The sequence below is a fragment of the Haemorhous mexicanus genome, chromosome 2, assembly GCF_027477595.1.
Source record: "Haemorhous mexicanus isolate bHaeMex1 chromosome 2, bHaeMex1.pri, whole genome shotgun sequence".
Classification (NCBI taxonomy): domain Eukaryota; kingdom Metazoa; phylum Chordata; class Aves; order Passeriformes; family Fringillidae; genus Haemorhous; species Haemorhous mexicanus.
Genome location: NC_082342.1, coordinates 22,041,528 through 22,067,992, shown reverse-complemented (window position 1 = coordinate 22,067,992; position 26,465 = coordinate 22,041,528).

Genomic DNA, 26,465 nt, shown 5'->3' with positions numbered 1-26,465 from the left:
TCTTGATCTACCTCTAATTCAGCTGTCTCACTTTCCTCTAGTCATTTTCTACTTAGCCAAAGTAACGGGCCTCAGCCATGGTTTTACAAGGCCTTCCTTTCGGAAAGTTCTACCTATATGCAACAGCATACCACTAGTTTCTTCACCACCAAGAGTTTAGGTAGATGGATTGGCATCTGCCCTTGCGGTGAAACACAATGGGGAGAGAAAATCCTGTTGGAGATGTTCAGTCATTCCATTTTCTAGACAGGCCAAATCAAAAGAAAAGCAAGCTATAGGATTGTGTACTTGCTCTTACAGAACACCTGCTGCCATCTGACAATGAACTAGCAGAAAATCAGCAAGAATGAGACTTGAGGCAAACAACCTTTGGAAGGGAATAATGGGTTGATAAATAAAGACAACAGTTTCCAGGCTCTTGAGATACTTTAAATGACAGCAAAGGATTTGAGAGCAGAGGCTGAACTGGTGGGGAAGGATTCAAAGAATCCCAAGAAAAACATGACCAAAGAATAAAAGAACCCCAAGAAAAATAGGGGCAACTGACCTGTTAAGGCCTTCAGGAAATCAGTGGCCGCTGATTTAGATAGGCCATTCAAGTTCATTTACTGGTGCACCTTCCACTCCTATTTCACCTGTCAGCATCACAGGGTGAATTGAGACCTTGGAATCAAGATTATTTGGGATTCTGTTCTTAGCTTTAGGAGAGAAGTACAGCAGGTGAAGTACCTGTTACTGATGTGATACCCAGGAACAGAGAGTTGACACATTTCATTGAAGTCCAATCACAACTAGCAATACTAAGAGGATAGGAGTGGCGCCTTTTCATGACGCTCTTCTTGTTACGCAGCCTGCTCTGATTCTGGTGAAACTTTTTCATTAGCTTCTCTCTAAAAAGGAGAAAAACCAATTAAATGTCCCTCCCTGCTGATGCTAATCGAGTCAGAGGTCTATGAAAGGGCCAAAAGTATTCGGAATTCTTCTTAGACAATGGAAATGGAAGCAGAGCTACCAATCTATTTCCTTGCAACATATCCCTAAAACTCATGCCCTTCTATTCATCACTTATGTATAGCCAGCAGTACATTCAGGAAAAGATGAAACTGACTGATGTCAGCAAGGGAAGGACTTGAAAGAACTATTCCCATGAATCATCGTATAGACAGTAACTCTAGCATTAAAATCAGAACCCTTTTAGTAAGTATCACTTATGGGAAATTCAGGACTCCTGCACAATGGACCAAGAGGATTAAGCAGAAGCCGTTTATGCTTTACATGATGCACTTAATCATTCTGACTCTCTGCACACGCTAGTCACGCTTTTCTTATTGGTGCCTTTGTCTTGTCCACGCATTCTGCGTGCACCTCTCAGAAGATGTGTTTCCTTACAGTCCAGGTACTTTGCCCCCCCCCCCCCCCCCCCCCCCGTTTTGGAGTTCTTGTGGTCTTGGAATTTAGTTTCTCAGCTTTTCCTCTCTTGTTTTAGCAAGGCTTATGTCTTGATGAATTCCAGAGGGCCCTGAGAAAATTCTGAGAAGAACCGTTCCACGCTGGATGGCTGGTGCAGCCCGTAGTCTAAGCGGTTCAGATACATTGTCACAATTGCCCCTTCTTCTTGCACCAGCCAGATCTTTTCCAATGTCATTTTTAGCAAGAGGCACACCAGTTTCACCATGCATGGAAGAACACAAAGCAATGAAATAATGACTACTGGTAAAAACAAAGCTCCATTTACGAGATCTTTCAACCACCCAGTTCTTTCCCATCCCTCAAACCATTGATGCAAACCCCACTCGTTCCCAGTCAATTGCTTCATATTGTCTTGTACTTGTGTGAGTTTCGTATGAATGGCTGCAGAATGGTCCAAAAGATTCATGCAACATATTCCTTATAAAATTCCTAACACTCGTACCCATGTGCTAGTAACAATAAATCTATTTCACCTCCTATTTGCAGTGTGCTATATCTAATAGGATCTACGTCAGTGAGCACCTGACTTAAAATAGAAGAAGTTACGATAAGTCGTTTGAACATCCAGCATCCCAAATGATTAAAAGCAGCCAAACCTTGATAAGCAGCGCCATCTAGCGTAAGGAAGAACACAGTTATTCCTGCTGGAACGAGCAAAACTCGACATAATGGTGCCAATCACGTCTTTAGCTAGTGTTCCTCTCTAGGTATTCCCGGAAACGAAAAAGCGGCTTCCTCCAGCAAAACCCATTATGAAGGTAAGAGAGCCCGCCGAAGAGCGGCTTCTGTTAAAAGAATCCGGCTACCGGCACCTACCTTCGGACAGCTGCGTATGCCCGTCTTCTGCGTCTCTTGCCGCCTAGACCTTAGCGAAAAGCTTTTCCAGGCATTATCTCAAAAAGGAACTCTGCCAGCACAGCAAGCGTCCCGCGACGGTTGTCATGAAGGTACTCGAGTTCTTACCATCTCCTGGAGAAAGGAAATGTAAGATTGACCAGGAAGTGCTGCATAAGGTTTAGAAGGATGCAAAAGAAAGCTGTCCAAGAACTTTTTCCCTACTTATGGTAAAGCAAGTTGAAACTGTTGGAAAGTGGTTAGTTATCGTTTTCCCTCAGTTTGAGAGCTGCTCACTTAATCCCAGTGCTGTGCGGCTTCGTTCTTGACGTCTCAGCATCGGCCGAGCTCTCCGGCTGCCGGAGGCGAAGAAGCGGCTTTTTCGCGCCCAGAGCTTTCTGCCGGTCGCGGTGCGCTCCGAAAAGCGGCTTCTGCCGAAAGCCGCCCGGGACCGGCACCTACCTTCGGACAGCTGCCTATGCCCTTCTTCTGCGTCTCTTGCCGCCTAGACCTTAGCGAAAAGCTTTTCCAGGCATTATCTCAAAAAGGAACTCTGCCAGCACAGCAAGCGACCCGCGACGGTTTTCATGAAGGTACTCGAGTTCTTACCATCTCCTGGAGAAAAGAAAATGTAAGATTGGCCAGGACGTGGTGCATAAGGTTTAGAAGGATGCAAAAGAAGGCTGTCCAAGAACTTTTTCCCTACTTATGGTAATGCAAGTTGAAACTGTTGGAAAGTGGTTAGTTATCGTTTTCCCTCAGTTTGAGAGCTGCTCACTTAATCCCAGTGCTGTGCGGCTTCGTTCTTGACGTCTCAGCATCGGCCGAGCTCTCCGGCTGCCGGAGGCGAAGAAGCGGCTTTTTCGCGCCCAGAGCTTTCTGCCGGTCGCGGTGCGCTCCGAACCGCGGCTTCTGCCGAAAGCCGCCGGGGACCGGCACCTACCTTCGGACAGCTGCGTATGCCCGTCTTCTGCGTCTCTTGCGGCCTAGACCTTAGCGAAAAGCTTTTCCAGGCATTATCTCAAAAAGGAACTCTGCCAGCACAGCAAGCGACCCGCGACGGTTGTCATGAAGGTACTCGAGTTCTTACCATCTCCTGGAGAAAAGAAAAAGTGAGATTGGCCAGGAAGTGCTGCATAAGGTTTAGAAGGATGCAAAAGAAATTTTTCCAAGAACTTTTTTTCAGCTTATGGTAATGAGCTATACTGGAGGCTCAGACCATTCTTCTTCTTGGAATTGGTGAAGGATGCACAAGCACTGCTGATTGTGCTTCGTTGTGGTACAGGTAATAAATAGTTGATTGTTTTAATAAAAAAACACTTGAAATGCTAAGAGACAAATTTTAAAGCATAATTAATTGGAGAAAGATTCCTAAACTTGTGGCCGGTTTCCCCAACCCATCTATTGATTGCAAACGGCATTCCTTGCTGTTGTTCTGGTGCATGAACCAAAGCCCAGTGATGTCTACTACTTAAGAAAGTGGTTCTACCTTCTTACTAGAAGATGTTCTTACCCTTTTAAAACACTACCCCGAACATTAAGAACAAGAGATTACCTGATGAAGTAATGAAGTGCTTTGGTTGAAAGTAAATTGCATTTGAAGGAAACGGGTTTGGGGGCGAGCACAGGAAGATCTCCGAAGTAGAGTGCCAGCTTAGAGATAAGTGAAGCAATTCAGGAATGTCTTTCCGTGAAAATAGTTTACAGATCTTTCTGCACAACAGGTAACAACCAGCATCAGAAATGTGTGCAAATAACAGACTACTCACTACAAGGTTGTCATCCATGAGTGGTAAGGCAACTCAGACTCATAGCAGTGGTTTTGCTCTTGTGCCTCATAGAATAGACAGAAAAGAATGAGGAAAACTAATTTTTCCATCTAGTTTCTTTCAGTATTGGTTCCAAGACTATTTTCCTGCCCTCAGGAGACAGCAAAAACTGTCAACAACTGAAATGCTTCAGAACTTGAAATGATCTGAATGGCAAATATTTCTCCTCAAATAAAATTTAAAACGTAAGTCATAACGGTAAAACAGATCGAGCTATTTAAAGATGAATGTTCTAGACTTACTAAAACATTCCCAGAGATAACTATTGTGTCCTAAAGCTGTTTAAAAGTCCAGAGTTCCTGGTAAAAAAACTTCTATGCAGATGAGGTAGCTACATGATAGTCTCTTTCCAGCTTAATTATACTCTTCACTCTCACCACCTCTACCAGTTGATTTTCGTAAGTTCTTAGAAAACAGTACTTTAACTTTTTAGTTCTATGAAAAAAAAAAGACAGTGACAAGAGTTCTTTGCACTGCCTGTTTTCTGAGAAGCCTGACCATCAAGCCTTAGGAACTTGATCATGAGTTTTATTTCATCTCAAAGTAAATTTTAAGGGCGTGGCAGAGAGAATGGGAGCCTCATGCAAAACAGTTTAGGCTTCTAATTCTTGTATTGTCCTACTTACCTACGACAAGAACTGGAAAGAGGATAGATTCCAGTTAGCAGCTGTTAAACATTTGCACATACTCTTCCGCTAAAGAAGAGGTCAAGGATGGTTTTCTGGCCCTCCCTCCACAAGCTGCAGCTTCCTTCAGGGCACTTTCACCTGCTGTGGCATGGAGCCCTCCAGCAGCTGCACTGTAGGTATGTGTTCCTCCATGGTTCTCTAGGGACTGCTGGGAGACAACCTGCTTCACTAGGATATCTCCAGGGACTGCGGGGGATTCTTTGCTCTGTCAACTGGAACACCTCCTCCTCCTTGTCTTACTGTAGTATCACGGAGCTGCTTCCCATACTGGTTTTTCCCCTCACTTGCCACTGCCCATTCATATGTTTTGTGCTTTTGACAATATATTCTCACAGAGACTGATGGGCTCAGTTGCAAAAATGTGTCTTGCTAGAAAATGACATGCTCTACAAAACCATGATTTTATAGAAAAGAATAGTGGAAGTACAAATATACTGCTAAAGGTCCGGAAACTTGACAGTGCTTCATTGTAATACATCCCCTGATTTTGCCTTCTTTCTCCTTAAGATCTGGAAAGAATACTGGGCAGGAGACAGTGTTGTTTCAAGGAAAAGACTTTTTTAGGATTCTAGGGTGCATCTTCAACTTTCTTGAGAAAATTGAGAAAAGGCCCTTTGTCTTTTGTGGTAAATATCATTAGGCAGTAGGGACAAATTCTGACCAACAAGAGCAGGTCAAAATCTGGTGAGATCAAGCAATATACCTTGAGTGGCCAGGACAGAATCATAGAGTGGTAGAATCAGTTGAATTGGAAGGGGCCCGTCAGGAGCATCAAGTCCAACTTCTGGCCCTGCATGGGACCTTCCTCAAGAATCACACCAGATGCCTGAGAGCAATGTCCCAAAGGTTCTTGAACTCAAGATAGGTGTGATGCTGTGAGCACACCCTGGAGAGACTCTTCCAGTGCCCAGCCATCCTCTGGTTAAAAAACTTTTTCTTGATACCGGACCTGAGCCTCCCCTGACTCAGCTGCATGCTATTTCCTCCAGTTCTGTCCTTGTAAACCTCATTGGAGAACTTTCTGATACCTTCATGTCTTTTTTCATTGTGGTACCCAAAACTGCCCCCAAGCACTCAAGGTGAGGCCGCCCCAGAACACAGCAGAGCAGAGCAGGGCAGAGCAGAGCAGGACAATGCCCTCTCTTGCCCAGCTGGTGATACTGTGCCTGATGCACCCCAGGACAGGCTTGGCCCTCCTGGCTGCCAGGGCACTGCTGATACCCATTTAGCTTGCCATTGGCCAGGAGCCTGGCTTCCTTTCAGCCTCTGGCTCCCTAGTCTATACACACACACAGAGCAGGATTGCCCTGTCCCAGGTGCTGAATCCAGCACTTGTCATCGCACAACTCCCTAAGGTTGGGGATTGCCTGTGGGAATCCTTGGAAACAGAGGATTTTGGGAAAGCTGCAAAAGGCAGGCCTCAGAGACAGCAGAACTGTGCTTGGAGCTAAGCAGTAGTCATAAGGTTTGTCAGCAGAAAAATGATAGAAGAAGTAGAGAAGTAAGGACAAATAGAACAATGGCCTGTGTATTAAAGCTTGACCAGAAGAACTCCCTAAGCTACAGCAAAGTAGATCTAGCCAGATGTTAGGAAGTTCTAAGCTTAATAATGGAGCTCTGTGCATTCTATCTTAAGGCTTACAAGCAGGTCTTTTATTCAAAAGAAGCAAGCGTTCTTTGAACCAAAGTTCTGTGTGCTTCTAGGGATCGGAAAGAACTACTGTCAATATGCTTTTGCTTTGTGGGATTGGTCAAAAAGCTTTTCAAGTAAGTTGTAACATGAAGTTCTTTTTCTGCTGCTGGGGACGTGAGCTGCTGGCATCTTCCCACTGTCATAACCATGTCATGAGACTGATGCTGGAAAATACAACAGCTTGGGACGCCTTCCCCAGCAGTCCCGCCCCTTTCGTGATTTGTGCATTGACTCCCGGCCAGCCATAATTGCCCATCTCTCTTATTTGTCAAGATCTCTCTGCAGTGTCTCACTGGCCTCAAGGGAGTTAGTTGACAGCTCCTCCCAATGTAGCGTCTCTGGCAAACTTGCTTAATATTCCTTCAAGTGCCGAGTCCAAGTGGTTCAAAAGATGTTGAAGAGAACTGGCCCAAGGACGATACTGTCTTAGCCACTGAAATTAGCGCTTCATGCTTCTTCTTGCTCCTTAGTGCAGAAATCACAACAAATATCTTCTTTGTTTCTTTTCTATCCATGCAGATATCTTTGCTTATGCTCATGCTTTTTATCCCAACAGCAGCTGACACGACATTTACATACAGAGCAAGAGCACGCTTTTCCTGCTGTTACTAGACTTAACAATTTTGCAATCTGTCAATCAGATACCTTTGCAACTGAAGTCAGACCTTCAGCATTTCTCATCAAAAGAGTAGAATGTCCTCAGAAGTAGAGAAAACTTTGCTGCATACTCTGTAAGCCTGCAGAATAGATCATAAGGAGTTAGCATCACAATCATTTCAGCACTGACCCTATACTTGAGCAGGGAAAAAACTTCAAAGAACAGCTAATTAATGCAGCAACATAATCTAAGGAATAAAACAACTAGGATCTTCCAAACTGGTCCCTGCGGTAGAAATGTACTTGTAAGAATACAGAAGGTAAAAGATATGGTTTGGAAAGGCTACATCCTTGCTAAGCTAAATTGGATCTCATCCTGTAGATGAAAGATCAAGAAGCTCAAAGTGGAGCTAGAGAGACATGTCCAGATCATGAGATAGAGCAAAGCATTTTTCAAGAGAATTAGGCATTTTGGTGGACTGGGCAGTTAGGTTAAATCTGCCACACTTACTCACTTTTGGGGACTGAATTGTGGAGTGCTAAACCATATCTGCTGCTCTAGAAAGTAAAAGAGACACATCCAAATGGTATGGCTAGTGTGAGGACTCTCACTCTCTCTTGCTAAACACTTCATAAGCTATTAACCGGTCATAGGAACAAAATGAAATAAAGCCATTATACCATCTTGGAATGGAAAAATATGTTCAAAATATTTTTTTCCTTCTGTTTTCTTCCTCTTTTTTTTTTTTTTTTTTTTTTTTTTTTTTTTTTTTTTTTTTTAATCCCAGAAGATACGATTCATAATTTCAACCATTCTGGAATGCTTTCAACAGATGAAGCCAGCATAGTATTTTTCTAACAGGCTCTTGCCCCTTACCTTCTTCATTACTGTTTTGGAATATACTCCACAGTCATTTGATCTCAGTCAGTTTTTTATCTCTCTCCCCCCAAGACAAATTTTAAAGGACTACCTAACCACTAAAAATCATCATTTCTCTGGTTTCTCAAAGCTTTTTGAGAAAGTTGTTTTGTTTTGGTTTTTTCATATTGCATCATTCCTAATGTCTTCAGACCTACTACAAGTGGAAGTTCAAATCAATCTTATCTTAAAGAGACCGTGAAAGATAACGAACTGCCAGTCTTGGTATTTTGTATTTTTCTAAATCCTTTTGATTTCAAGGTTGCCTTCCTGAATGTGCAGTTTAATTAGAAAACATTGTGTTTCTAAAGGAGACCCAGTTCAATTGCTTCTGCAAGTTCACCTTCATTTTGTAGGATTGTACTTGAAGAAATCTTGTTTCATTCAAACATTAAAAGAATAGATTTGACATCATATGTGACCCTTTCATCTCTCTCATCTGTATTTCATTGCGTGAGTTTCACAGTTGCCTCCAAGAAGATTCCTTTCCATTCGCAAAGCATGTTATCTGAAGATCTGTCTGCTTTCTTCACTTGCTTGAATGGGAAGACATGGGAAATACATTCTGAAGGTTATCTTTTATAGTCTACTTTTACCTACCAGTGTGCTTCTATTGACTAGAACCAATTTCAGCTGGAAAGAACATATTGTTCTGATCCGCTCCTACCAAGGGGGGATGATGTTTTCTTAACTGATCTCGGAGGGCAAAAGACAAGATGGAAAAGGGATTGCAGTATCACTCCAAACAAATGCACCTTTCTAGAATGACCATAGCAAATGCCTTCAAGGAATTAGGGAGAGGAAAAGAATAGAAAAGAGGGGGAGAAAGAGAGAGGGAGTATAGCTACCAAATGGAGAGAGATGAAGTCCTCGCAGCCCAGCCGATGGAGTTCTCCTAGGGGAGATCTCAGAGTCCTGGTTATCTCAAGGTTCTATTCTAGTCCATTGCTGAGGGGGGAAACAGATCTAGAAATGGCTGAGGGGGAGCAGATACAATAAAGAGCAAGTCTATTGAAATTGCTGAGGGGGAAAATGGTATTGAAGACGGGTACAGACAGTCTATGTTCTCAGCAGGAGAAGTCAATATCAATATCAGCAGTGAGTGGGAGCTATTGTTTCAGGACTGGTTTCTATAGGAAACCAGTCTAGGTCCCGCCAACACATCTGCAGGCAACACTTAGCAGGCATCCTGCTTCAGTCAGGCCAGTAGCCCTGGATCAGAATTACGGGCGTCTCAGCCTCAGTCCTTGGGAGGGGGGCTTCAATCTGCGTCCCTCACGGTGGTAGTGGAGCAGATGAAGGATTTTCCATGGGGCGGCTACCACAGTTGCCCCAGCAAGTTCATCTGGCCAAGAGGTGGGAAAATTCCTGGGCTGGTGTCGCGAAGCACGTGCAGGCCCATAGGTCGCCTCGCCCCTTGGCAGGCCCTGCTAGAAGCAGTCACTGTAGACACAGCTGCCAACAATCACTTGGCAGGCCAGAATTCTGCTCAGGGGCCTCAGGATTTCTGGCATTCCTCTCTGACCGGCATGCCAGCATTCCAGTCAGGGTCCTCAGGGTCCCGATGTCTGTCCTGGGGACGGTCGTGAGGCAAATGAGGGGAACTTCGGACTGTCTTTCACATGGATCAGAAAATCAGTTTACTAAAATGGCCAAAAAAGAATGTGTAACATTTCGAATTGAGGAAAAAAACAAAAACAAAACCAAACCCAAAGCATTGGAGCAATATCATTCTAGAGAATGCCATGTATCTATGAAAAGTACAAAAAACTTCTGTTTTCAAATGCACTTACAAATCACCTTTTTGCATCTGTTTTGGGTTTTTTTTTTTTGGTTTTTTTTTGGTTTTTTTTTTTTTTGTTTGTTTGAAAGCTCTGGCACTTATCTGATTCTTTTTTGAGCTAGTTCAGCTCATTAATCTGGTAAGAAAGCAGCTAAAAGTAAAGAGAAAAACCTATGGGGACCAGGATGCCACTTCAGCCACGTTGTCGTGAAGCATTAGGTCAGCCTTCTGTGTTGTAGAAATATCTCTGTCCTAGATGAAAATCAATGCATAGCACTATCTTCTTTTAAACTTTGTCCTTGCTACTGGGTTCCTGAATGATCAAGATGCTTTCAAACCAAACAACAGCCAGCCCTCTGAGATACTCCCCAAAGTATTGCGATGGAATAACTTGATCAGGAGGAAGAGCTCGCTATGCAGAACCTGAATATGAGGTCAAGAATGCTTTGTTGTGGATTACCATAGTTTGGGATTGTTTATCTCTTACCCCACCATGTAGGTCTAGGAAAAAATTAGGTAGCCACAAGGCTTTTACAGCTGCTCTTGTATTTTGGGATAGTAAGGATTTAGGGGAGTAAACAAAACTGTGGTGAGTTTTCCTATTGACTTGATTGCTCTGTCACTTTGAATTAACTGCTTTGCATGTCAGCTAACCCATCAGCATCAATGAAAAGAATATTTTCTTCCTTCCTGCACAAAGGATGTTTCATGATGCCTGTGATGTCAGGGACTTAAAAATGAAGACCATTGTGATGGAAAGGAAGCACTGGCATGCCACAAGGTAACTGTAGTGAGCTGTGTTTCCTCCTCAGCTTCACTGTGATAGTAGAATTTTATTGAGCAGTTCCAAAACTTGGTCTTAGCATAGTCTGGTGACATATCTCAAAGGAGCGGTGTCCTAGGGTGACTTTATGATGCTTGTATCCCCAGTCATCTGTTCTCTTAATGCTGGATATGATATTCTCTGCCTTCAAGACTGGTTCTGAGAGCAAAGGTGGGGAGAAGAAGAAGCACCGAGTTTCTTATCAGAGGCTGCACTCCTTAAAAAGCAACACTCTTCCACATTCTGCGCTGCACTGTGTTGTCTGGGTACTGACAGAGCAGAACAGAGCACGCATTTGCTTTTTAGTTGGTTTAGCTGGCTGAGGCAGAGTTTTCCCTGGACTGGTTTTTTTTTTCCTTTCCTTTTTCTTGGAACGTTTCAAATCTGCTCCGGACTGGGACCTGGGAAGCACTGGGAACTTGCACTTTGTGGCCTACTGGGGCCTACCCTGGGCAGCAGCCTTCCCCATTGCTGGAGGGGTTGATAACAGAGTGAGCACCCACAGGAGAGACTTTCTGATTTGTCGTCTCTTCAGTGCGGCAAATGAGTTTTGTCATCTGGTATTGTTCATTTTTTGTGCTGGGAAGTGCTTTGCCTGTTAAAGAAACAGCTTTTTCCCACTTCTCTCCCCAAACCAGTTGAGGGGAGGGGCTGTGTGGGTGGGCTTTCGGTGGGGGGGAGGGTGCAGTGGCCCTTTGTGAGGTTTTCTGCCAAATTTAGCCCTAAACCAGGACAATCAGGATGTGCGACTTAGAGAATGGTGGTTGGAACTTTGGTTGGAAAAGACCTTTAAGAACACTGAGTCTAAATGGAATTAGCAAGTGCAACCATCAAGAAATGCTTTGCTGTTTGAAGAGAACGTGATTTATCTTGTAAGCTTTGCAAGTATTTGTGTCATCACAAGCACACATGACCAATGCATTAGATGGGAATATAATAAGAAACCTGTGCAGATCAACAGAATGATTCTCAGGCTAGGATATTTGCATGTTTCATCTGTCTTCCTGACTTCTTCAAATGAATTCTTTTTAGAAAGTAATGATTGGAATTGTTACTCTTTTGACAGTTCTGAGTGTATTACTGACCTTTTTGGCATATGAATGCCAAAGGGGTTAATTCACCTCGTTTTTCAGATAAAGACCGAGATTTAGTGTTGCTTCAGCTGGAGGCAGAAACATTGAAATCCTCCCGCCTCCTTCTTAGTACCTCATTTCTATTACAAAATCAGTGCACAATCTTGTCCCTTAAGGTCCACTTAGCTCAGTTTATACCAACAGGGTGACATTAGCAGGGCTCACATGATGCTGCACACAGAAGCCCTCAGTGTGCAGCTCTAGCAGACAGTAATTCCATGCAGTTGGACAATCCCAGTGCTGACTTTGGATCACCAGAAACGTTCTTAGTAGAACGAGACAAATTTATTGGAGAGGTCTCTGCAGGAAGTGGCCTGAAGAAGACAGCAGAAATCCCAGCTGTGTGTTTGTAGAAATCAGTTGAAGGCCATTTACAGAAAAAAGATCTTTAAATCTAGCTAGCTTTTTCTGCAGATTATTTGTAAACTATATGCATGAGATGGACAGTTTCACTGAGCAACTGAAATACAGCTGCATTGAAGGGGATTGAATCAGGCTTGGGAAGCAGTGAAATAAAGCTTTTCAGGAATACCAGACATCCAAGTCCCGCCAAAATTGATCCGTTTTTTATGTCCAGATGCTTTTGAAAATAATGGGTGACCATTTGGCTACCTCATCGTTTTAATCAGAAATACAAAGAAAATTTTAAACTCACATATTTTATAGCTTGAGTATTTTTCTTTGTTTATTTCCTACTTTCCAATTCAGTTCTACAAATCATATGATTAGGTAATGAGAACTCATGCTGTATAAAAATATTTAATGCTATACTTCCAAGTTAAGGCCATGTATTTCCTGGAACTGTTTCAAAAAAAAAAAAAAAGCCTATCTGGATTCTTTCTTCCCCACGCTCATTATTAGATGAAAATCATTTCAATATTCTATTTTGACTTTAGATGGTGCAAGATTATATTCAGAAATTCAAGCCTCTACTGTTAGGTTGTTTACATGGTTTTCTGGCCTTTCTAACTTTGTGCAACCACTCTTTGCAGCTATATATTTTTGCAGTAAGGCATCCCAGGGGTCTGTGAGAAGTTTTAATGTCAAGCAGAACTAACATGTAAACTACACGTGACATACTAGACATATTTCACCTCAGAAAGTTACAGTATGCTTAGACAGGATGAAATACGAAAGAAATAGACTTAACACAATATTTCTAAATCTTGGAAATCTATTACCTGAACTTTGAGTCCGTTTGCAGGACTCTGTAGAAATGCAAACGTGAAGTCCAAGGAGTAGAGCAGAAGGCATATTGGGCAGGGGGACAGAAGATTGCTTTGAAGGATGATGTAAGCAAGATTGCATCCTAGAAAGATAGCAGCTGCTTCTGCTGGTGCCAACATCGAGAATTTGTGCCACTGGCCTAGTTTTCTGGGGACTTTTGACCTGCACGCTCTTGAGGGCTTGCAGACACGAATTAATCTGTCCTTTGATCTTTTCTTTCATTTGAACGTCTAGGACCTGTTTTGGTCTTTTGTACGGTACTGTATCGTGTTATAAACAGACATGTTTCCACTGTTTGAAAGCTGGAGTTGAAAGTTAGGTTGCAATTATGAGTTGGCTGTCAAAAGAATTAATTTTCTGCTTTAAGCAAAATATCAAGAGAGACATTCAATCCACTCCTGTGATACAGATTCATTTTGAATTTACAGGGTAATTTGCATTAGTGGTTGTACTGCATGAGCAATAAATATGACTTGCTTGGTTTCTAATGATGATAATAGTTCTCTTTGTATTACTATAAGAATTGAATCGACCATCATTCTTTTCCTATTATTATTATGCTGTAAAGGAAAAACTCTTTTGCATTACCCAAGGAGTAAAATGCATGCATTTAGCATCATTCTTGCAGGTAGTCCTCAATTCTGAAAAGACCTCTCAGAAGCTGCATCAAATGGGAAAGCTAGACGGATGGCAGAATGCAGAACCTGCCATTTAGGATCGAGTACAAAATGACACCCAAGAAATTCTTCATGGATGCTGCAGAAGTACAAAGACGTTATATTTCAAGGTGAAAAAGAGTCAATGAATAAAAAACGATGCTAATCAAGACACTAGAGTACCAAGCGTGCGACAAGGCTTTTTTGTAATGAACATCATGCCCAGCATGAAAAAGTACTCTTTTTATTGTAGATCGTTTAAAAGTGCACAACAGTTTGGAAAAAAGTGCTTTTCTTTCTTCTAGTAATAAGAACTCTGTATCATTCTAAGAGATACTGGACACAGGTTTTTGAAAACAATGTTCTTTTAAAGGTTAATTCTATTCATAAATACTTCACAGGAAAACATTTGATCTGCTGTTCATCCTGAAGACTTTTAAAGGAAAATGTTTTGGTTGCGTTCTCTTCTCACTAGTTCAGGAGCTCAGTCTTACCAGCATTCTAATGCTTTTTTATGTTCCTGATGGCACGGCTTAGATATCCTTGTCTCCGTTACCGTCATGATTTCCATATCAAGTGATGAGAATTTTTCTTCCTGATTGGTGAAGTGAAGTGTCATAACATTCATGTCAAGTCAATTTGAAGTTTTTTTTTCCAAAGGAATCTCTTCCTTCCTAATGAAAACCTTTTGAAATAGCAAACCTACTCCGTTTTTCAGAAAGTGATATAATAAACCTGTAGAGTACAATGTCCTCGGAGTTGTTTTTTCAGCAGAAGAAGAAAACTGCTGTTTTCTTCTTCTTCTATCACCTTAGACTTACTTTATTCAAAACCTTTTTAAACCTTTGAATTTCTATTTTGATAGCTAATTCCTTTCACAGTGGGCTATAGCATATGTATTTTGAAAGGCCATTTGTACATATTCAAAGGGCTTACTTCTATTCTACTAAGAAATGGCTGTACTTCTAGTAGGGAAACTTCAAGGTCCAGTAAGATTTTATCTTGTACAAAATTTAAAAAACTCCAACTCTTAAAAATGATACCAGAAAATGACGTCTGTAAGACTGTGGCAGGAGGCTTTTTCCAGAACAATGTGCAGTTCTTCCCAATTCTATTTTTCCCTCCCATTACTTTGTACACAAAGATTTTTACACAGTCTTCTAACAGTGGCATGTTACTACTGGGCTAGAGTATTGCCCTGCCAGCATTGGAATTGACTGGAATGCAGCTGTGTTCCAATTTGCTGATGGGACAAGGGTTTTTTTGCTGAACACACTTTAGCAAGCAAGAGGGCTTCTTGGTCTTTAGATGCTGAGTCCCAGAAAAAGATGAATGAGGTGGTGACATGCCTCGTGTTTTGAAGAGAGATCAAAAACTTATTGCTGGGGTCACCTCCGTTTTGGTACGGAAAGCACACAGAGGGCTTTGAAGCAGCACTTTCACCCTCTTTGCATTCACTAGTAAATCTGAGACAGAGCTTGGCCCAAGGTTTGTGCAAAAATACTCTTTTGATGCAACTGTGCACCAGACAATATCTCTGGGAAAATGTGCAGGGGCAGAAAGCAAGCCCTTCCTGGGAAATCTACTGAAATGGTTCAGAAGTTATTCCCACTCACTGTTGCTAACCTCTGCTGTCTAGCTGTCGGATATGCTTGGGACCATGTTGAAATAATTCTAAACAGTGTACTGAGGCTGCAATATTGAGTAAACATAGGTATTTTCCATAGGTGTCAGGGAAAAATATTTCTATTGGTAAAAATGAGTTCCATAGAAAACAAGAACAGCATGGTAGAAAAAAAATCACATCAATAGAATGAAGATGCCCAGAATTCTTCTTTTGAAGTTACACAGAGTCAATATTTTCTAAATAATGTTGTGAAACTTATGAAGAAGTAAGAGTACATTCCACCTGACTGGTGCACAAGTTCATGTTTCCAACTTACAAAAAACATATTATTAAAAGAAAAATGTTCCACCTTGTGGAAAAGTAGCCCATTCGTAATTGTATCAAAGGTAGGATTAGATCAAGTATTCCTACAAGACAGTAGTAGTACTATGAAAAGCCTTTTGGCATCTATCTGACTACAGGAAACTTGAGCAAGCAGAAGTGTCTTTCCCTGCTGCAAGCTGTACTTCCGATTTGCTACTGCTGCTTAAACATTGTTCAAAGAAAACTTGTCAAAATAAAACTAGTGTATACAAGCAACTGGAACTATCCATTGCGTTCCAGCCAATTTGAACTAGAAAATATCGGACACACACTCCAGTTGAATATTCTAATGCATAGATGGAGTATACCAGCACTAAGAAATGGGAACGCTGGAGAAAGGAGCAAATGCAGATGAATTTCAGGGAAGGAAATTATTGGAGAGCTAACTGCAGTCCCTCGACTTTACAAGAAATGATGTCCAGTAAATCCCAACCTGACACATAAAGAACTCCGTTTTGAAATGGGCTGCATCTATGGTCCTCTGTTCTTCCTAGATGAAGGAACTGTGTTTTGAATCAATCTTCCAAGTGGTATGGCTAAAGACCTTGGATACCTCAAAAAATTTTTTTTTTTTCCAAAAGCAACTGTCTCGAAACCTCTTTAAACTGACATTTCCCCTGAAGATGCCATCTTTTAAAAGAGCACCTTTTCATTTAACAGGGTATTCCAAACATCATTTCCAAATTTAGACTAAAAGTAACACTCTTTCTAGTTATCTTTGGGTTTTTTGCAGCTTCCTGCCAACATAGGCAGCAAGGAAGAGAACAGACGGCAGCTCTTTCTGGAGCATCTTGAACAAATGCCCTTGCTTATGTTCAAATCTTTCACTTCTCCAAAATCCCTAACGATGAAGAAAAGGTTGTGAAGGCATTACTAGTAGTATTAGATGGCAATGGATGGGTCAAATAGAATTTGTATCGCATAGATGATACTTGGCAAACAGCAAATGAAGGGGTTTCTTTCAGCTCTCAGACTGATGTTACATCTCAGTAATTTATTAAAAAGATAACAAGAAGGATATTTTTTAACAGTGAACTTAATTACACCCCTACCCATGGACATCTGAATCTTAGGAATAGACAGTGTCTGATTTAGAAAAAAAAAAAAAGAATTATCACAGTTTAAAGAAGTATATGATCATGAACACTTTGCTGATGGAACGTAGCCTATTCATTGGCTGAAATGAAGCAGGTAGACAGGACATAGGAAATATTGTTTTGTGGATCAAACATTTATTTTTTTAAAGTGATGCTTACAGATGGTGAACTCACCAACTTTGATATTGCACAGTACATAAGGGTACCTAACGTGCTCCATCAAGTTATCCCTTGGAATCACCATCCAAGGGCATTTTCCCCTGCCTCTGTGAAAATGTGCCTACCTTTTTCACAATACTTTTGCGGCAGCATTGCTAGGCCTGATCAGCTGTTATGGAGGGTGAATTATCAGCAGCAAGGTGACTGGCCAGGGTCATTTGCTTCAATGGATTTTGATCTACTGGATATTTTGAAGACCTGCTTCAGCCCTGTTGGTCAAACACAGCCTTCAAACGGTGCTAAACAATTGTTCGGGCTGTGGACCACATGAAAAAGTACTTTCTGGTGCCTTTACTGGGCCATATGCTCTTGATTCTCTCCCTCAACTTCTCCATCACCTCTCATCTCTTTCACATGAGCTATCTTCAAGGTCCACAGGATACTTTTCACAGAATCTTCAGGCCTGATGCAGTAGGAATGATGAACAAATGCAGCTGGGATGAATTTTCCAGTTTGGATAAAACCTCTTGTGCACACAAATCCCCCTATGCCCAGAAAAACCTTCACTAAGCACTCGTGTTCTACCTAAACCGCAGTTTAGTCTGAAAGAAAAGCTTTGGTCTGAGAGTATCTGAGAGATTTGCATGAAGCACAGATATCTGACCTATGCAATTTTGAAGATCAGAGTTAAAAGAAAATGGCAAGAAGTTTTTAATTTTGCCGGTTTTAATTTTCAATTCCATGCACTTTTTCAAAAAGTGTCAATCTCAAATGGCCATCAACATATTTCAGTCGTCTGGAAGTTAGTATTCATATCAAATGTGTTTCAAATCAATAGAATTTCAAACCTTTCCTCAAAGTTTATATACCTAGATTTAGTATTTCTGATCTCTATTAGATGAAAGGAAGACATTTTTTGCTGTTGGGGTGCTGGAACGCTGCTTCGGGTTGCCCAGAGAAGTTGTGGATGTCCCATCCCTGAACGTATTCAAGTCAGCTTGGATGGGGCTTTGAACAGCAACGAATGCGACCCTTGATGGTAGATAAACAAAGCTTGAATATAGAAGAGACTCAGATTGAGGTATACGAACAAATTTTCTCTCAGCTCTTGGGGTAAATTCAAAGTTGTACAAAATTGCATTTCTCTGTGATTTTCACTACTGTAACAGAAAGCTTCATGAAAACTGTGCAGAAGATATCAACTTTTAAAAGCGATAAGAACTACAACATCAAACACATGGGATGGGTTTCATCATGGGACACCCTCTGAGAGAAAATCTCTGTATTTCGACACTTCATGCCAATCATTAGGATTTCAAGGAGTGCCAAAGAAGGCGGCAAAATATCCTTCAGGACATTATTTACTGTAGTTCAGCCTGGCCATTAGTTGGAATTGGTGTTTGAACTAATGTAGACATACCACACACACTTTCCATGCACTGAAAACTTACTGTTTACAATGAATAAGCAATGAGGATCAAAATTGATTGAAAGCATCTTAAAAATGTCAAGTATTTCACTGTAAATGATCTAGGATCAAAATACTTATTCCTCCTTAGTGAGGGACAAATAAATTCTTCCATACCATGATGGTTAAAAATTGTCTAAACCAATGTTTTCTTCTGAAAAGACATCATCTAATTTTTTCTATTTTTAGAAGAAAATATTTCTAGACATAGAACAAAGGAATTTTAAAGAAACAAATGGAAGGAAAATATTCTGCAAACAGAATTCAATGAAAACGTGTGTTTTAAATATGAGGTAGATATTCAACAGAGTTTTTGTACCAGATATTTGAAATAGTGTACCGGCTATTTTGTCCACAAAGAGAGCTATTTAGCATTTCAGTCTTTTCCAAGGTGCTCATGATCTGCTATGCTGATCTCTGTGCATGCCTAGGTGTGTGCGGAAGGTGGGGCCATGTGAAGGGGAGTGTCTATGTTTGCTTAGCACTCGGAGAGGCAGATTCATGCCTCAGCTCCATCATTTCTTTTAGAAACTTCCCAGAGAGTGGATATGAAGTTTCATATCCAAAAGAGATCAATTCCCAAGTCATCCATTTTACTCTACCTTGTAAATCACATGCTTTGTTGCATATTTTATCAAATATACTTTCAAGCCGCGTGGAGGAAGGAGAATGTGGAGAATCCCTCCAATGTCTTGCAACTTTTACGCAAATAGATTTTCAAGAAAATCATCATTTCACTTTTAAATACATCTGGGACAGGCATGATGGTGGCGTCAATCTGTTGAAGTTTTTGTTGCTGGGGGAAGTTGTACGAAAGGACTGGTTTTTACATTGACCAGTTACTGAATCAAGTGCATGAACACATTTGAAATTCCACTGGGGTTTCCTTTTTCTAGCAGACTACTTCTAGAACTAGCTAGCAGACTCAAGATGACTCTTTTTCTCTGTTTTTGTTTCTTTCCTATTTTCTTGCTTTCTCTGCAACTGTCTACACAATTTTAGGACTTTTTTCCCAACTCAAATTGTTTCATAGACCGATAATTCAGATACGCTTTTTACAAGGAATGTTTTAAATCTTTGTTAGAATTAAGAAAGTTAAGGACATAGGTCTTTTTCTTCCCTTATGAATATTGCAATGAAAGAGTTCAATAAAGACCAACTCCTTTTTATTTATTTGGAATACAAGTCGATAATTCCCATACAGTAATTCATTGCTGGACCAATATTTGCCATTCTGATGTAAGTTGTCACTTCTTAACAATATGCCTTCTGTGACTACGTTGACAACACTTTTGGTAAAGATCCTAACTGGTCTTAGACACGCATAGGGAGAAATTTGCTCTGCCAGTGTCAGTCTTAAGCATGCGTCTCAGAGGATCTTTCTAGAGCTGGGGAATTTTCCCATGAAAGGGATTCAGTTATGGAAGAGACAGGTTTCCTGGAGTTTTACATTCTTCTTGAACACTACTTAAGGAACTTAAATCCCATGTCCATTTGGATCTCACTCTGCACAGAGCTTTGTCATGCCAGTCCTTGAAATGCATCTCTAAGAGAATTCACTAGCACAGAATGAATGAGGGTGGAAGGGCTCTGTGGGGCTCCCCAAGTCCCATCCCCCTGCTTCAACCAGGATACCTAGAGCCTGTTGCCCAAGATTATATCTGGGCCTACTTTTAATGTCTTCAATGATCCAGACTCCACCATCTTTCTGGACACTCTGTGCCATGGTTCAGTCACCGTCACGGTAAAAAATAATTTTGTGATGCTCAGAGGCAATCTCCTGTATTTCAGTGTGTGCCCACTGCCTCTTGTCTTTTCACTGAGCATCATTGAAAAGACACTGGTTCCCTGCTCTTTGCACTATTCCTTCCCGTAGGTATGTGTGCTGCCATGTAGATAAACGTCCAAAACTTCCCTGAAGCCCAGGCAGATGATATTCTCTTCATCTACCAGGCAAGTTCATTCCCCGGAGGAGTTTAAAAAGTCGTCAAGCACCAATTTCCCCTGGTAAATCCATGCTGACTACATTTGTTCTGTCCTCCTTCGTGTGCCTGGCAATGCTTTCCAGGAATAGCTACTCCATCAACTTCCTGGGGATCAAAATGAGGCTGGCTGGCTTGTACTTTTCTGAGTCCTCCTGGTTGCCTTTTTTCAAGATGGGTGACATTTGCTTTCATCCAGTCTTTGGGCACTTTCCTCAGTCACCATGGTCCATCCAACATGATCAGGAGTGGCCTCAGAATAACATCTGCTAACACCCTTGAGACCTGTGCATCCATCTCAACAAGGCCTGTGGACTTTATGGAACACTTCCCAATTCAGTGACTATGCCCATAAAAATTTGCATGGGATAAGAGGCCATTTTAACAGGTACCTGAAGAGTGAGTGAAAAGCTATGGAAGCAATCCAAAAGGACAAAGAGTAGAATTCCCTTTGAAGACAATGCATCCCATCATGGAGCTGAGCAGCTTTAGATCCAGGTAAGCTTCCTCTCTGAAAGGATGCAGAAGACATGATTTTACCTTATCCAGTAATAAAATGTGTTGACCATTCACTTGCAATACAAAAAATTCAATGATTTCCAAAATTATTGCCTCCTAACTAGACAATAATATACTGGCTGGGTATTCCCCTAACAGATAAGAGCACCTGCTTGATGTCTCTTATGCGTGCAGACTATTTGAAGTAGGTCATTTGAGTGGGGATTCCTGGTCTTCGAATTTTCTTTCTGATGAATTTGGAATATTTACTGAAGCAAGGACCGGAAGATGAAAACTTCATTTCCCATCAGCGCACTCTAACATCCATGGCCATAATGCCATTGTTTCTCCCCAACTGAGTCAAGAATTCATGACTACAAAGTGGATCGGCTCCAAAGGAAAGATCAAGGCTGGATAATATTCTCTCTCGGTAAAGCTATTTATCTCAAATGAAGTGACCAACTTCTAATTGCTCACTGGCCTAAAGCTACAAGGAGGGGGAGATGGACCAGCTTTCCTTCCACTGCTGCTCTCTTTGTCACCTCGGTGTTTAATACGGGTAGGAAGACGTTCAAAAAGACAGCGTTGCAGAATTCATAAAATTCAGTCTTAAAAAAAATCATTTTTTAGCAGGTGAAATAAAAATAGCAAATAAAATGTATAAGTTTGTCTTGCCTTGTTCTGCAGGTTTTGTAACTGGCACACCTTTCCTTATGAACGCACTGTCCTTTCCTAAATACTCTCATATGGAGGAAGATGCTTCTGATCAGAAGAGCACTAGGATGTCTTTACTCGACCTTTTCTTTTCACTGATGCTTGGTCCTCTGAAATGAATGGTTTTCTAAAATTGAAATGTGCTACTATTGTTCCCACGGGGTAAGCTGCGGACTCTTCCTGTCGGAGCTGTCACTAATCAGCTATTCTCCTATCTGCCTTTAGTAGTTGAATGTTCTGGTCTAAAAGTAGCACCTTCTGTGTAGCCATGCTCTTAGTTGCCAGTCTCATCCTAAATCCAAAGACCCTCCTGCAAAGGACCGCTGGTTCTGTAGTCAACTAAGGAAAAATGACCCGTCCATCCATGCTTTCTGATTTAAAATATTAGGGTATGATGTCCCTAAACAATTCTCTGCAGTTGAACACTACTTATCTTTGGCGTGTTCCTTCAACTCACTCGCAAGTCATTCATGCCTTAGGTTATTGGGAGAATTGCTTCATTTGAAGATGATTAAAAGGGGTATGAGAATACTTTTGTGCTTCTGCTATGAGGATACTTTTCAAATCCATACAAACTCCCTGCAAATGCAAAAACCTGCATCCTGTATTGTCCTAGCTTATAATATCAAAATGCATCCTATTCCCACCCTCAAGAACTGAGGAAACCAGGGGTGGCATCGTTTTTTCCTTCTCTCCTGTTAATGGGCCCATCAATGTCTTGCCACATGACTCAGAGATAACTCCCTCCAGGAGCCATTTCTGTTTCACGGGTAATCAAGGACCCACATCATGACTCAGAACGATATCAGCCCATTGGGAGATGCTCTGCCCAGGGGGTAGGAGCTAAGCATCCCCACCTGGATATCATCTGGGTTTTAGAAGGCAAGTAGCACTATTTCTACTGCATTGCCAGAGGAATGGCCACCCTTAGCCACTGGTTTTCCAGAGGACAAGAGCTACCAGATGGTTTCTACAGAATCACCACTTCAACAAGACCATTTCATCCAAACTGCTTTCACCACCCTAACTAGCAGGACGTCAGCTTGTATTCTGACTCTGTCAGTGGTTTTTCTTTTGTACTCTTGCATGGATTTGGGTTTTTCCCCCTTTTCCTAATAAACTGGATTTCTGACTTGGAGTCTTGCTGCAGTGCTGGATTTCTTCAGCCCAACTAGCTCCCGACACCGACAGCGAGAGTGGGCCGCCCCAAGAAAGCTGTCGAATCCGGGCTGCAGCTGTAGGGCACAGCTGCTCTACGGCACAGGTGGACTGCCTTGGGGATAGAACTGCGCTGAGGGCAGGGACAAGGAACAGGGAGAGGTCTTCTGCATATTTTTCCGTTTACTCCCTGGAGGGTCAAGGACAGAAAGACAATGATTCAAAGGCATCCATCAACTTCTAAATGGGGGGAAGGTCCCAGGGGAGGATGCAATCTTTAACCAACTGGGAGAAACTGGGGGTGGAAGACAAGGAGGGGAATACAATGTTGAAACCAGTAGGGGGACTACAGGGGAGGAGAGTAACTTGAAGAAACCAATGGGGTTTTGAAGGGTACAAAATTGAGAGGGAAGTTTCTAGAGAAAGGGGCAGGCTTGGGGAGGGGTTGATGTTCAATGGGAGAAGGATCAGGGAACAAAAGGGCAGGTCTTTGGGGAGAGGGACAGCTAGGGCAAAAGCCAACAATACTGGGGGGAAAGGAACAATCCATTCATAATAACATATGCTATAACAGCACAAAATAGGAAGCCTTAGAAAATGGACTACTAGAACTGCAGTACAATAATAAACACACACTGCAACAGAGTGTCTCACTGGTTTGGCTTTCAAAGCAGAAGAGGTGCCAACCTAAAAATTTCCCAACTTCAAGGTTAACTGGCTGCAGTTTTGATTTCCTTCTTAAATATATCACCAAGGCGCTATCAGCTTCTGTAATTGGCTCAGCAGCATGTCTGTTCTTAGTGCCAAGCAGGGATTCACTTTGCCAGGCATGGAGGAAGCTTCTAGGAGCTTTGCACAAAAAATCACTTCTGTGGCTGGCTTCTTCCCTCCCCACCAAAAACCAAGCCATGCCAAACCAACACCTTAACTAATTCGTAGTACTTAGTACGCATCCAAGAATGTCTTTTAAACGATGCTTTATGTTTTTGACCAAACGCACTGAAAAGAAGTGGATCCATAATATTGATAAAAATTGTTCCAGTTCAATAGAAATATTGGGGGTGCAACTCTAGATTACATAGCTGTTTTTTTGTACAATACCCAGAGGCTTTTTTCACCTCCATGGAAGAGCCTAAATGAGGGATGTGGGAGTCCAGGCGGCTCTCCAAAATGCAGTTTATTCCATCCAAGACGTTGCAGCAGTCCAGGGTAGTGGGCAACAGAGCCTGTGCCTATAGCTGTCAGCTCTAGCTACAGGCAGGCCTGGAGACCCTTTGGTTTTGGCACTTTGCTGAGCATCTTCATACAGTAGAACCAATCTATCCCTTAACTATTATCTATAGCCTATCCTAACGACTCTAATTACCATATGTTGCTATTCTCCACTCACTAAAAGTCAGTATATTACAGTTGAAGCGGAAAGTTGTTTTTCAGTTTTCTTGACAGTGGAAAATTTGGAGAGCTTTTTCTGCTTGCAGCATTTGCTGACTTGTTTGCCTGTGCTAGCTTCCTGCTTGGTAAAAACATCTTCTTGTTTGGGGTGGGTTTATCCTTTGCTGTAAGTCATAAAACCCTCTTCTAACTAAGGTATCCTCGGTTATCCAGTAAGACTGGCTCAGCAATTCTTTTCTTCTAGATCAAAACTTGCTTCCAACTCTATTCCTTCTTCAGACTCCACATTGAAAAATCTTTCTGCCAAGCATACATATCTGTGAGACTTTCTTGTCAAACTTTCATCTTTCCCAACACCTCTAAAGAAATGTTTCCTGATGGTTTGGATCAGAAGATCCAGTATTGCCATCCTGAGATTTTTCATTCAAAACCCATAAGCTGTGCTCAAGGTTTTGCCTATGTTCTTTGTTGTGCCTTGCATCTATTTTGGCTAGAAAGCCAGTGTAGATGATGTCCTTGCTGCAGTAGCCATGGGAAATAAGGTGGAGTGTCTGGCTGATGTACCGGGATGTAGACTATCCAGCACTCCCCCAGGGAGGCGAGGATCCCTAAAGGAATAGAATATTGGCTATGCTCTGGGAGTTTTACAGAGAGAAAGATCCTCACAGCTCAAATGATTTGTCTCCTGGAGTTCTGAGGAGTATGTGGTGAAGAAGAAGGCTGCTGTCTTTTCCAAGAATCTTCCGTGCATTCAAGAGGATCATTGAACTTCTTGTCTGAGAATGAAAGAAATATTAGTAGTAATTAGTACTTTTTCTCTGTCTGTGCATCACTGATTGAATTTGGGTAGGCAATATTTTTTTTATTTATTTATTTGAATTATTCATCATAAGGTCTTCCAAATTCCCAAATTCTGCTTCACTTCTTTCTGTTGTAGGCCAGTCTGGTTCATCTTCTCTTCTACTGTATTATTGCAGACCATATCTGAATGGATTTTTTTTTTCATTTTGAACACTTGGTTTAAACTGAATGAACAGAACGCTTTATTTATCCTTATTTGACCAGTTTGCAAGGAAATACAGAATTTTGAAGAGAAGTGACGCGACTCCACTTGAGGTTTTCAATGGAAGAGAAGAATGACGATGTCCTACATTCACAGCATTGTTTACAGTAACATTGCAGCTAGTTTCCAGCAACGAAGGTCAGGTTCTGGAAGCAGGCATGCATGATTGTAGAGAAGTCTAAAAAGTTTCAGTTTGGCCGCTTTTCTTGAAAAATAGCTAATATGTCTCAAGGTTGTGCTGAATCTTGTTGTACAGACACTTCTTTTGAGGTCTGAACTCCTTGCTGGACTTCTGTATCTAAGAATCAGATACAGTAAACGTATGTTTCCTTATATGCTGTAAGAATTTGGGTCTAATCTAGAAGAGCAAGAAAAGGTTGCCATATTAATACAAGGTAAAGAACCTGCTAAGAAAGCAGTTAATGGACTGCTTTTTTTATTGGAGCAGTGATTTAGTGGTTTGATGGGTTTTTTTTTTTTTTTGCTTCTCAATAGAATTTAAGAAGTGGTGGGGTAAGAATGTGTGGATGTTTATAGGTTTGCCTTGAAAGAAGAATTACAGGGGAAACTGTTGTAAAGAATTGATGCAGAGCTCTATGCATTAATGCACTCTTCCGTACAGAGTTTCAGAAGTGAAAACCAAGAGGAGAGAGTGCCGACAAGATGAGAGTGCCGATTTACTAGAATGAATTCAAGATAGCATTCTTTTCTCTCTGAATTACAGCTCTAAACCTCAGGGTAGTAATAGGAAGTACATAACAATCTCAAAGATTTAAAAATGGATGATGAAGTTTTATATCCAGTAAACTGTAAGGCTTCACATTTTAACCTGGTTTGCATTTTGGCAAAAGCCTGGAATCTTCTGCAATTTGCCAGATAACAAGGGATTTAGAACAGGAAGTATGCAAGTAATCATTTGGAGACTTCATCTCCCTTCTTCGAACAATGGATACATTTATTATGCTCCTATTTTTATTCCATCAGGGGATTTGATCATGGAAATGTCTAGTCATTCTTTTCTTGTTTTCAACCCCTCAAAGAGCATGAATCCAAACTCTTCAGAAGTTCTTGATCTGTAACGGTGACAAGCACTATACTGGTAAGAGTCAGTGGACATTAGCAGATCCCCTATGCCAGCCCCCTATGGCGGGCAGTTCTGGCAGGACTGATGTTTGAGGGGCTGGAATTCTGTGAAATAGAACATTCTATGAATGGGGAAAATGGAAACAGATTCTGAACGTTCAACCCAACACGTGAACAAGTACTAGGGCAGGTAATTTTCTGTGGAAAT